The sequence below is a fragment of the Eptatretus burgeri genome, chromosome 11 (genome assembly GCF_056783735.1).
Source record: "Eptatretus burgeri isolate ZD-2024b chromosome 11, Ebu_testis_v1, whole genome shotgun sequence".
Classification (NCBI taxonomy): domain Eukaryota; kingdom Metazoa; phylum Chordata; class Myxini; order Myxiniformes; family Myxinidae; genus Eptatretus; species Eptatretus burgeri.
The window spans coordinates 51,894,318-51,908,178 of NC_140971.1; the positions used below are offsets into that span (position 1 = coordinate 51,894,318).

At 31.4% G+C, this 13,861-nt stretch overlaps 1 long non-coding RNA gene across 1 annotated transcript in view; it reads right to left on the reverse strand.

Annotated features, from left to right (window-relative positions):
- Positions 1-11,529: 11,529 nt before the first annotated feature.
- Positions 11,530-13,861, reverse strand: part of LOC147017066 (uncharacterized) — a 2,473-nt gene continuing 141 nt past the window's right edge. Inside the window, exons 1-2 of the long non-coding RNA XR_015049326.1 lie at positions 13,718-13,861; positions 11,530-13,620 (exon numbers count right to left, since the gene is read on the reverse strand). The exon at positions 13,718-13,861 is cut by the window's right edge and continues 141 nt beyond it. This is a non-coding gene — a long non-coding RNA (uncharacterized LOC147017066). The remainder of the gene's footprint in view (positions 13,621-13,717) is intronic.

The following is a 13,861-nucleotide window of genomic DNA, read 5'->3' on the forward strand; positions in this document are numbered from 1 at the left end:
CCATATTTCTTGTGCGTGTTTATATTCCTTATCACTTATCTCTTCTTCATAAAGGTTATTATAGAAACTTTCTTTTGAAGGAAGTTGTGTTTCTTTAAATCTCATAAATGAATCCATATAATCATAAGGATAAATTCCCTTACTTGTAAGAATTTTCTCTTTACTTTGAATTTCATTCCTTGTTTGAATTTCCTCTCTCGTAAGAATTCCTTCTTTAATCAGAATTTCATCTTTAATCTGAATTTCCTCTTTAGTTCGAATTTTCTTTATAATTAGAATTTCATCTTCAGTTAGAATTTCTTCATTAATTAGAGTTTCCTCTTTACTTTGAATTCTCTCTTTAATCTGAATTTCCTCTTTAGTGAGAATTTCCTCTTTTGGAAAGAATGAATTAAGATTTGGAAAAGAGTCCGTGGAGCTTAGATTTGATGCGAGGTAGGCTAGTGGTGTTCCCATAAACTTGTAAGAATCTAAAAACCTAATACGAGTTAAAGGTTTTGTGAATATCATTTTTGAAAATGAAATATACTTTTGACTTGTGTTTGTTATGGCAGAAATATTCCCTGGTGTTTTTGAAAGTTCATTTATAAATAGATGTGTATCATAGTTGGCGCTGTTGTGAAGAAAGACTGGAATAAAAGAAGGTAATTTATAATTAAGATTACAACAGGAATGAGCGGGACCTCTATATTTACCAGTAAGATGACAATGGTCTCTAACTTTAGACTCCTTAATTTCCCCTCACAAATATGACAGATATTGTTCATTCTAAATTCTAATTTTTCTTCTTTGGTTAATTTCATCGGTTCATTTGTTTCTTTCATTAATTTAGTGAGTCTTATACAATCCTTTTCTAATCGTTTTACAAACTCTTGTGAAGCATTTTTTCCACGATAATGTTCAAGTTTGTTATACTTTTCTCCAACAGATGATTTGATATAATAACAGAAACCACAAGGAATATGTTTTTGATATTTATTTGTATATGGTTCTTTTGGATTAGGAGAAGCAGTATTTATCTTTTAAAGGATACATTCAAAATCAGCGTATATCACAAATGGGTGCATGATAGATTTATTATAATCTTCAAAATAAATCTTTTCACCAGGTTTAGGCATTGTAATTACAGCTGATTTATGATTACTACAATATTTTGAATGTTGTTCTTATCGTTCTTTTGTATGAAATGAATTAAGACATCGCTTACAAGGATATATTTTGTTTGCTGTTCTGAATACCTGAGAAGAGATTAATCTTGATAAATTATTGATGTATGTGTAATGTGAATTCTTTCCAACACTAAAATATAAAAGGTCAATGTGTGTTTCTTCATTTTTATAGTTGTTTGAAATTTTTAATATTTGAACTTTGTTTGTATCCGTTAATCCATATACATTAATAGAAAGATTATTCTTTTTCTCAAATTTAGGAATATCTGTTAATGGCATTGGGAATTTAAAATCTTTAATGTCCAAGGTATTCTCATATTTCATATATTGTTTTACTCTTTCTGAATTACATTTTGGTGGATGTAAGTGAGCAAGAACAGACCAGAGAAAACATTTATTATCATTGTTCTTAATATTAACAACTGCCTTCTTTAGTTTTATTTCTTTTGGTAATTCAATATAAGAAGAAGCTTTAAGAGGGTTTGATTTTAGAATGTGTATATCTAAAAAGATGATTTTTTTAATATTGAATCCACTTCCTACCACTGTATTATCAACATCCTCCTCTTGTCTTGATAGTTCTTCATAAACCCCACTATTCAAAAAATCTTGAAATGATGTTATAAAATGAAGATCTGTTCTCATATAAGGAGTTTGTTCTTCATCTTGTCTTTTCATATTCATTTTCACTCCCATATAAAACTTTAAAGTTTTTATTTCTTTTAATGTCTTTTTAATAAATTTTTCAACATCGGGTTTCACTATTTCAATTGATTCAGCTATTGATGATGGACCGGGTTCTCCAAATTGAAAAATCCTTATTTTTATATGCCCTTTAAATGCCTCATCAGTGTTTTTAATATAATAGTCTCCCTTTACTTTAAACTCATTTTTCTTGTGTTTTTGTGATTGAAGATGTTGATTATAACTACTCTTCAAAACATCCTTTGAACAGATATCACAATGTTTTCTTTCCAACTCAAGAGGAGATATTTGATGAAATAGATTAAATGTGTGTTTGTTGGTTCGGAGGTGTTTTCTATAATGTTTATATTCGTGATTACAAACATCGCAGTACGTTGTATTCACCATATTTATAGAATAAAACTTTGCTTAAACTAAAATTTTCTTGATGAAAATTTCGTTTGTTTTACAGGTGAATCTGTGCTTAAAACCATTTTATCCTCCAACTTTTTCACTTAATAAATACAATGTTTCAAGACACAAAAGACAAGTTTCAATCAATCTCTTCATCTGTTAAAGATACTGAGAAATATGTCAAGGATGTAAAATTGAACAAAGATAAATATAACAACTATTGGATAAAAACTATTATGGTAAATAATATGAGTTCTTCAATTTCCTTCAGTGGAAGGGCTTTTAGTATACCTGGTAGAACATCAATTAAAGTATCTCTAACAAAAGTTTCTCCTCTCCTTCTAGTAATATATTCAAAACTAGAAAAAGCAATGAAACAAGAAAAAGTATCAAAGAACAAAAACCTTATGGATGAAGCTTTAGAAAGAAAAGATAAGACCATCTGTAATATGCAAGGAGAAATTTGTATTTTTTTCAACAACCCTAAAGATGTAAATCTTGATGAAATAAAGGATGTTAATATATCAGGTGAAATGACATTTCGTTCAATAGTAGTTAACGATAATTTTAAAATTACCTTTAATATAAAAAATGTTGTCGTTGAATCTGATAATGAAAAAAAGTATATCGATATCGATGGTAATATACAACTGAAAGTATAGATGAATTTCAGTTTAAGTAAAGTTTTACTTTATAAATATGCTAGACTTTCCTGATTCTCCATATGACAAATTTGAGAATTGTCCTGCGTGTGAAAGATGGGGATTAAACGCAGAGTCAAAAGCCTATAAACAATGTATATTCTGTGATTATCTTCTAATTAATGATAATAAAAAATATAAAAAGGAAAATAATTCTTTTAGATTTACACCAAAAATGAATTACTTTACAAGATTGATTAGAGAAATGAATGTAAAGTATGAGGATGATAACACACCTTTCCTTACAAGGGAAGAAACTGAACGTATAAGAGAAATGTTCAAAGGATTGTTGTTGTATATTATTCATGGATGTAATTTTCAGGGAAATATCAACACAAGATATTGTATAAATAAAATAATGGATTATCTTGAAATTAAACCTGAACTTAGGATAAAATATAGAGTTTCTAAAAAAGCTAATAATAAATTAAATAACCTGTTTTTCAAATATATAAATGAATGATTTTTTACCTATTTGGGAAAATAAGATAAAATTTAACAACCATAAAAATCTCCCAAATTCATTAAGATGTCTCATCGTTGGTTCAAGTGGATGTGGAAAAACCTGCTTACTTTTAAAAATGCTCCTCACTCCCAACTTTTTAGATTATGATAATTTAATAATTTTCACAAAGTCGAGTTTTCAACCAGAGTATCAACTACTCTCACAAAGATTTAATGCTGGTCTTCAAAAGAAGATATAATAGGTTTATTTAAACGTCAAAAAAACCTAAATGATTATAACATTGAAGATATAATTCAACTATTTTGTGATACACAGAGATGTAAAAGAAATCAAATCTTATAACTTGTATTCTTAGTGATAATACGGATGATATACCGTCTCCCCAAGATTTGGATAAATCAAAAAGAACCTCGTTATCTTTGATGATTGTGTTAATGAGAGAAACCAAACGGTAATGGACAGCTACTACACAAGAGGGAGACATTCTTCTTGTAATTGTATTTATCTTAGTCAATCGTACTTTCAACTTCCTCGTCGTTCCATCAGAAACAATGCTAATACTTTTATTTTATTCAAGTTAAATTCAATAGATATCAATAATTTTTGGAGAGATAATTGTTCTACATTATGTAGTAAAAAGAAATTTGAGGATTATATGAAGCACACGACTGAAAAATATAAATATATTGTTGTGAAACAAGATGAGATATTAAGGGATATATTTTTTGTTTTATAAACAATTACATATATAAATGACAACTATTATTATAAATCTTGTGGGTAAATCTGCTTCTGGAAAAAACTTTCATAAATCAAGGTTCTTGTGTAGTACAAATGAGAATATTGTAAATTTACTTAAAAAACACCCCGTGATACGCATTGTATCAACAACAACTAGAGCAATAAGACCTGGAGAAGTAAAAGGTGAAGATTATCACTATATTTCAGTGGAGGAACATATGCGATTGAGGAATGAAGGACAAATATTTGAGGAGGTTTCTCTTGGTACAACAAAATATTCACATTGTAAGAGTGAGTTAAAGAAACTAAAATCTGGTGGTGTTGGGATATTAGAAACTAATCCAGAAGGAACGAGACAAATTATTAAATATCTGAGCGGAGTGAAGATTTTATCATTCGGTTTTGATGTTGATGAAGAAACTCAACACAAACGTATGAAAAGCAGAGATGCAAGGATTAGTGAAGAAGAAATTACAACTCGCATTAATGTTAATAAAGAATTTGATGAAATATTTAAAGAAAAGGATTTATTTGAACACATCTACTTGAATGATGAAGAAAAGGAAAATTTCCCTGTTGATCTTTACAATTCATTAAATGATATTTTACAATAAATAAATGGATACAAAAGAAAGAGCAAGAAGATTTAAGGAACATCAAGAGTTGGTTTCAAAAGTTGTAAAACAACAGGAAGACATAAAGAAGAAACGCAGACAGAAACTAACGGGCGAAGAAGCATTTGAAAAAAACAAGAGAAATTTTTTAAACCACTTTTAAAAACTTCCCAAGAAAAAATGAAAGATGTTTCCACAGTTCCCACAGTAGAATATACTCCTAGAAAGCTTCAAATGTTAAAAGATTTCAGTCAAATGACGGAGGAAGAATTAGAGCATTTAGGAGAATTAGAATATGATGATGAAGGTTTATTTCAACAACTGAAAGAGATTAATCAACCCCCTGATTATATTGTGAATGCTGTTCAAAACAATGAATATTCAGCGGATTCAAAAACCAAAGCAGGACTCATTCCAACAGAACAACCAGCAATATTTCATCTTGTTCAAGAAAAGGTATTGATATTTAATGATGAATTAAGGTTCTTAAGTTCTGCTCAACCCCCTGTTAAACTAACACCGAGATTAATGTTTCTTCTCACAAAAGATGGAAGACAAGGTTCAACTGTGAGGGATGAATCAAAGTATATTGATAAACCATTGGATATGGAAAATAATGATGATAGAGTATATATTGATTTGCTGAACACTCTAAATTATAAGGTTATTCTTTCTGGTAAAAGTAGGAAGAATGAGAAGGAGAAACACATTATTCAGGCTTTAAGTATCCTTGGTTCAGGTATTAGTTTTCTTCCAAATGACCCATCGCAATTAGTTAATAGACTGTTATTGTTGTTCGGCAGTAAGAAGGCTGGAAATAACAATTGTTTTAATGAAGCATCAGCCATTTTAGACCAGTTGATGAACATGAAAATAATTAATAAATCTCAATATAAAGACATTTTATCTCATATTAAATAAGATGAGAAGCACAATCCTGAGTTTTAATTTCACAACAAGCGACCACACATCTTCATTCCCATACCCACTACAACTTGACATAACAAAAGAATATGAGGCATCTTTATTGTCCATGGAGACTTATAATACCTTATTTAATATAACCGAGAAAAATGACAAGTTTAGTTATAATCCGGGAAGTGGATACAAAACGATAACAGTCTCACCCGGAGCATACGAGATTTCTCAAATATCTTCCGAAATTGCTCGTCTTATGAAAGAACAGGGTGATGAACCAAAAAATATTGTTATAAACATTCAAAAACATACTTCAAAATCAACGATTAAAGTTAAAAATAACTACAAGGTTGATTTCACAATTGATAATTCATTTAGAGAGTTATTAGGTTTCTCCTCAAAAAGATTGAAACTAATGGGACGTTTTACAGTGATAATGTCATTCAAATATCCTCAGGAATAAATTCGGTGTTAATTCACTGTGATTTGATTGATGGTGCTTATAATGATGGATTAAAAACAAATACAATATTTTCATTCAGCGCATACTCAACCCCAATTGGTTATAAATTCAATATGGAGCCTAAAAATTTGGTTTATCTACCTGTGTCAGGAAAAACCATACACAGAGTAAATTTTAGGATAACCGACCAAGATAATCGTGTGATTTCTTTTAATGGAGAAGTTATATCCATCAGAATTCACCTACGTGAAGTTTTTCAATAAATAAATACGATGGTTATTGTGAGGAAGCACGAGTTGGGAAAATATAAAATAATTACAGGGGATGGGATGTTCCTTTCCCTGTACTACAAGGGTGAAGGTATGTATCTTGGTAGAGGATACTATAAACCTAAGAGACAAAGGGGTGTTGGACATCAATTTAGAGGAGATGGGATAATTGATACTCTCATGGGTATTGGTTCAACTATTCTTAAACATAAAGACCTAATTGGTTCAACTGCTTCTGCTGTGGGAAATGTAGCAGGTGCTGTAAAGAGTATAAAAGATGCTCAGAAAGAATCTCATAAATTACAAGCAATAAAAGAAATAAAGAAAGGTAAAACTCAGTTGTCCCCCCAAGAACGACAGAAAATAATTCAAATACTTGGATCAGGGTTTCAAAAGTTTTAACATCTTTTTTCCTAAATAAATACAAGTATGGAAGCAATTGATAGTATCTATGATTTGGATGATACTATTATTATCTCAAACTCCACTAAAAAAGAAGATTACTTCAAGGTAAATGCAATAACTGGAACAGACTGGAATACAAATGGTACAAAAAGTTTTGAAATAAATAATCAACAAACCTATTTGAATCTCTCCGAAAGTTTCTTGTTGTGTAAATTTTAATTCACTAAGGCTGGGAATAACACAAACGCTACACTTGTAAATGATTTCTTCTGGAAAATGTTTGATAGTGTGCGATTGTATATTGGAACACAAGAAGTTGAAGCGGTTGATTATGTCTCTGCTGTATCTGAAATGATGAAATTTACACTCTATACATTCAGTGATAGAATGGGAAAGGGGTCTGTCGAAGGTTTTATTCCTGATATGTCAACGGGAACAAACACAGACCCTGGATATATTCAAAGGAAAGGAATGTATAATGATGATACAAAAGCAGAAAATAGTTTTACTGTGGCAGTTCCTCTTAAAGGTATATTTGGATTTTGTGATTATGATAAAGTTCTGTATGGTCTTAAAATTAGATTTCAACTACAAAGGAATGATAATGAAAATAGATTGCTTTTTGGTGTTGGTAATGCTTTTGGTGATCAGAATAAATTTGTAATTGAGGAGATGAGTTGGTATATCAGTGAATATACTCCTAATCTTAAAACAGAAGAGATGTTGAATCGAAGACTTAACTCAAAGAAACCACTCAGTGTATCATACCTCAAAAGAAGATGTCAACACGTTAAACTCAATCAAACTACTTACACGTGGAATTTGGGTGTTCTGGAAGGAAAGCCACGATATCTGTGGATGATTTTTAAAAAGCCAGATGGTGATACTGCGACTGATAAGAATACTGCATTGAGTGATAATGCTAAGGTGAAACAACTTCGCGTTTCTCTAGATGGAACATTTTATCCACGAGATAGATTGGAAATTAATTGGGAAAAAAATGATTTTGCTGAAGCATACAAGTCTTACCAAAAGGTGTGTGAAAGTAATGGAAATAAAGAACCTATTTTGGATATGACAGCATTTAAAAGTTTGTATACAATCTATACGTTTGACCTGAGCGCTCAAAAAGAAACTATAAAGTCTAATCGAGTGGATACTTCCCTATACATTGAAAGAGGAGAGAGTGAAGAAGTTGATACATATTGTTTGCTTTTGGAAGAAACAGAATTGCAGATTAATACAGATAATGGTGTGATGATTAGTCTCACATAATTTTTTGTTAAATAAATGAGTGGCAAAGTACCAACTGGGGTATATGTTAATCAAATCAATCTTCATAAACTATCATCTTGTGTTCAAAATCAAAAGCCTTGTACGATTAACGTTAATACAATTCAGAGAAAAGGAGCAGTAAGAATTGATGTTTTGCTCACAAGAGAACAGGTTAAAATCTTGAATGACACTGGCTCACTTAAAATTAAAATGACAAAACCAATGTTGAAAAAATATTCAATAAGAGAGACGAGTGGAGGATTTCTCCCATTTCTAATTCCTTTATTTGCTGGTTTAAGTGCGGTTGGAGCATTGACGGGTGGTATTTCAACAGCGGTCAAAACTGCCAACGAAAGGAAGGCTCAACTCCAGGCTCAAAAACAATTGGAAAGACATAACAAAGAGTTGGAGAAACAAATTAGTGGAAGTGGTGTAATTGTAGATTTTGCTGAAAAACTTGAAGGTCTGCCTGATAAAGCGAGATTGTTAGTTGGAGATATGCTTTCTTCTATAGCACAAGCAGGTGTAAAATTAACGAAAAGAGGTAATGGATTATATCTTTCTAATAAATAAATGAGCATTGATGAGTGGTTGAAAGAATTTGGAAAGAATACAACATCAAATTTACAACTTGCCAAATATTGTAAGAAATTAAAAATTCATAATGTGGTTATTTGTATGAGAGATGAATTAACAAATGTGTCGAAACATACAAAGAATATTATTATGAACTTAGAAGATAATGATGGGAACGGTTCTCATTGGGTTTGTATTTTTAATAGTCAAGACAAATATTATTTTGATAGTTTTGGTCTTCCACCACCTGTTGAAGTCATAAAATTCTTACAGAATGGTGTTTATCAAACATTTCAAGTCCAAGAATTAAATTCCAAGTGTTGTGGTCAATTATGTCTATATGTGTTATTTCAACTCAACAAAAATAAAAAATTTTATGATATTATTTTTAATCTAATATAAATGACTTATGTTGGTAAAGATGGTTCTATCTTTGGTGTATCTCAAGAACTGGATATTGATTTATCAAATTATTACACAAAGGCACAGGCTGAACGACATAAATATAATATAAACAAAAATATTAACATGAAAAATGCTTATAAATTAAAAAATTATCCAAGCCCGACTGACGCGAATGACTTGGTGAGATTAAGCGATTTATCACAATATATATACTTAAATAAAACGGCTGTGTATTCTAAAGATACAGAAGTGTTGATATTATCTCCAGGTCATACAGAATTCACAGTTCGAATTAAAATAAATTTTTACAAAGAAGGGCGTATCGTTTGTATGAGAATAGAACAATGGGGGTATGATATGAATGATTTAGGGTATAATTGGTCATTTAAAATTAACCTCGAAGACCTGGAACAATTAAATCAGTCTCGTAAGGAAGAATATTATCCACTTGGTATCGAGAATGAGTTTTGTGGAGCCACGATTAGTAAACAACAAATAAAAGAATTTAATAAGGGTAAATATAATAATGGTTTTGCCCTTGTTTATCTCATGAAAACAGAAAAAACAGGATTATATATAATAAGTAAGGAAATACAAAATGATTTAACTATGGGAAGATGGGGAGGTGTTTCGTGCCATAATATTATTCTAACATATATTTCTAATACATAAATGACAGCAAGAAGGCTTCAAGAAAATTATTATTTCTGTGTCCAAGCATACCTTCAAGAAAAGGGTATTCGGTATTTTAATAAATATGTTCTACAACATAAGAATGAGGTATTTTCAATAAAAGATTGGCATTATGCTGATGCTGATAAACCGACAACTTTAGATTTAATTAGAATGTTAAATAATGAAAAAATTATAAGGTTAAGAAAAGGTAAGGCTCTTTTAGAAATTCAAAAGAAATTTTATTGGTTTCCTGTTGTAAAAAAAATTATTTTGGATACAGGAATAACAAGAAATCCTGATGAATATATGTATAATATTCTATGGGGTGTAAACGATTCAAGTATAGTAAGGGATGAGGAAGGAGTTGAAGAAGAGAGGGAAGAGGAGGAAAAGGAGAAGGAGGAAAGAGAGAATAGAGAGAGGGAGGAAAGAGAGAAGAGAGAGAAGGAGGAAAAGGAGAAGAGAGAGAGGGAGGAAAGAGAGAGAATGAATAAATATCAAAATATGGAAACCAGTGAGATTCAAAAAAGAATAGAGGTATTAAAGAAAATAACTTATCCCACCAGGAAGGAATACAAAGAATTAACAAGTCTATTTGCAATACTTTCAACAAAACTATTAGCATCGTCAAGCCATTCATTTTAATTCAAGTTTTTTCTTAAATAAATGGAGGAGAGAGTGAAGGCATTTCTAAGGATTCTTTATGTTTTAAAAATTAAGATTCAAATGTGCATGTTGGAAACTAAAAAGGTTTTTGCACTCTGCAGGAATTTTTCACATAAATAAATGAGTTATTGTCTCAAATGTAAAAAGAAAACTAATACTAAAAATATTTCATATATTAAAAGTAAAAATAACAGGGTTATACAAAAAGGTATATGTTCGGTGTGTGGTTCAAAAAAAAATCAATTTATCTCCAAACACAAACTCGGAGGAGATATACAAAAGTTTTTATCAGGAAGTAAATTTACAACTACTGGAATACCAGGGGAATTACATCTTCCAGGGTATTCTTTCTGTGGTCCAGGCACAAACTTAGATAAAAGATTAGATGAGGCAGACAATCCTAAATCCTGGAGTAAACCAATCAATAGAGTTGATGAAGTGTGCATGAGACACGATATTGATTATGGGAATACCACAACGTTGGAAGAAAAGCATGAAGCCGATAGAGAAATGTTGTATAATTTGTCTCTGATACAAAATCCAACCTTGAGAGAAAAAGTTGATAGGTTCATCGTGAAGAAGATGATTAGTGCTAAATTGAAACTTGGACTTGGAAATTCAAAAAACTTATAGGCTCTAATGATGCCATTAAGACTGAAGAGCAATTAGCTGATGAATTACATAAACCAATATTCACAAAGTTTCAGAGAAGGAAAGTTTATTCCAAGGAAGTTGATTATATCTGGTCTGCTGATTTGATTGAACTCAATAATGATAAATGGTACAAGTATGCTTTAACCGTTATTGATTTGAGGAGTAGATATGCGTGGGTTGTCCCTTTAAAAAACAAAACAGGTAATACTCTTATGTTAGCTTTTCAACAGATATTTAATAAAAGTAAGAGAAAGCCTAAGAAATTGTGGACTGATGAGGGTAGAGAGTTTTATAACAAGACATTTATGAATTTTCTAAAAAATAACAGTATTACATTATACAGTACCTTTAATGAAGGGAAGGCAGTTGTTGTTGAACGTTTTAATCGTACCTTAAAAGAGAGACTATATAAAAAATTCACACAACTCGGTTCACAACAATGGTTATCTTTTATTCAGGATATTGTGGATAAGTATAATGACACGATTCACACGTCAACGAATATGAAGCCATCAGAAACATTTACAAAATTAAAATATGAAAAAGAGATTAATGTCAGAAAACCTAAGTTCAAAGTTGGTGATATCGTAAGAATATATAGGTGGAAATCTCATTTTGAAAAGGGTTTTACTGAACGATGGACGAAAGAACTTTTTAAAATTGTTGATGTAATAGATACAGTTCCTTGGACTTATAAAATATATGATTTGGAAGGGGAAGAGATTTTAGGTTCATTTTATTCACAGGAATTACAAAAGACAAAACTAAGCAGATAATACACCTTTGTGGACACTCGAGGGCCAAGTCCGAGGTGTATAACAGTATATAATGTGTGTCAAGGGGGACGTTCTTCGATCTGTGAACCCCAAACACAGAATCCTCAACTGAATAGTCAAGGCTTAACTTTTGTTTGTGTGTGTGTGTGTGTGTGTGTAATGGGAGCAATAGGTTGGCGCTTCACTCCCTCCTACTACACACCGTTGTGAACACTCGAGGGCCAAGTCCGAGGTGTATAACAGTATATAATGTGTGTCAAGGGGGACGTTCTTAGATCTGTGAACCCCAAACACAGAATCCTCAACTGAATAGTCAAGGCTTAACTTTTGTTTGTTGATGTGTATGTGTGTGTGTGTCCCAACCCTCACATTCAAAATCTCAACCCCAACCCTCACATTCAAAATCTCAACCCCAACTCAATCCTCACCCAACACAGTCTTTTTCAAAATGAGATTTCCACATATATATATATATATATATATATATATATATATATATATATATATATATATATATATATATATATATATATATATATATATATATATTTTACGTTTTTTTTTTTTTTCTCTTCTTCCAATTCTGTCTTTTAAGGCTTTCAGGTTTGATGACGTAGAAAGGGGGAGTAAGCCTGCACTTTCTTCCCAGAACTTTCTTGATCTTGCTCCCATCAAGCACCATCCGACAAAGAACTACATCGATAGGTTTAGATCCCAAAGAGTGATAGCAACTCCAAAAGTCTCCAAAATATAAATAAATAAAATAATAATAATAATAAATAAATAAATAAATAAATAAAAGCCCCCAAAAAAGTTTCAAGTGTCCAACATAAACCCAACTTTCCAAGTCTTCAAGGTATAATCACATTCCCGTTGAGTTTCCAAGATATGTATCACATTGTGAGTTATCAATCCAGAACCCACATTTCAAGTATTCAAAGTAAAACCAACTTACAAAGTCTCTTAAGGATAACTCATTTACTGATTTTTCAAAATTTGTGAGTCTCCAAGGTAGGACCCATATTTAGAACCATCTTGGCAGAACCCTTTTCCTGAGTCTCCAAGGTAGTTATTTAAACCATCAAGGCAGAACTCATTTACTGATTTTTTCAAAATTTGTGAGTCTCCAAGGTAGGCCCCATATTTAGAACCATCTTGGCAGAACCCTTTTCCTGAGTCTCCAAGGTAGTTATTTAAACCATCAAGGCAGAACTCATTTACTGATTTTTTCAAAATTTGTGAGTCTCCAAGGTTGGCCCCATATTTAGAACCATCTTGGCAGAACCCTTTTCCTGAGTCTCCAAGGTAGTTATTTAAACCATCAAGGCAGAACTCATTTACTGATTTTTTCAAAATTTGTGAGTCTCCAAGGTAGGCCTCATATTTAGAACCATCTTGGCAGAACCCTTTTCCTGAGTCTCCAAGGTAGTTATTTAAACCATCAAGGCAGAACTCATTTCTTGATTTTTTCAAAATTTGTGAGTCTCCAAGGTAAAACTTGTATTCTGGCTCATCAAGGTATAACTTGTTCAGTGGGTATTGTCTTGATAACTCACAATGAGTACTATTGCTGTAAAACTCTTTTTCAGGATTTTGCTGGTCTCCAAGGTATAACTCTTTGGTTGGGTCATCAAGGACGAACTCGTTCTGTGGGTCTTGGTCGCTCATAAGGTCTTCAACCAAGCCAACAATTTCGCCCCAAGTTGTAGCAAAAGCAGTATTTTCATTTCGTATTTCAGACACAATTTCCTGTGAGAGAAAATAATAATGTATTAATTAAGTTATTTAATTATTAAATGAGTATGCTTCAATCAAAGTTTGAAAATAGGAAAATAAAAAATCTTACCTCAATAGATAAGAGGTTTGAATCCAGTTCATCAACTTGAAGGTTTAGTTCCATACAAGACAGAAAGTTCCAAGGAACACCAAAGTCATCCCACTCAAGGTCTTGGTCGCTCATAAGGTCTTCAACCAAGCCAACAATTTCCCC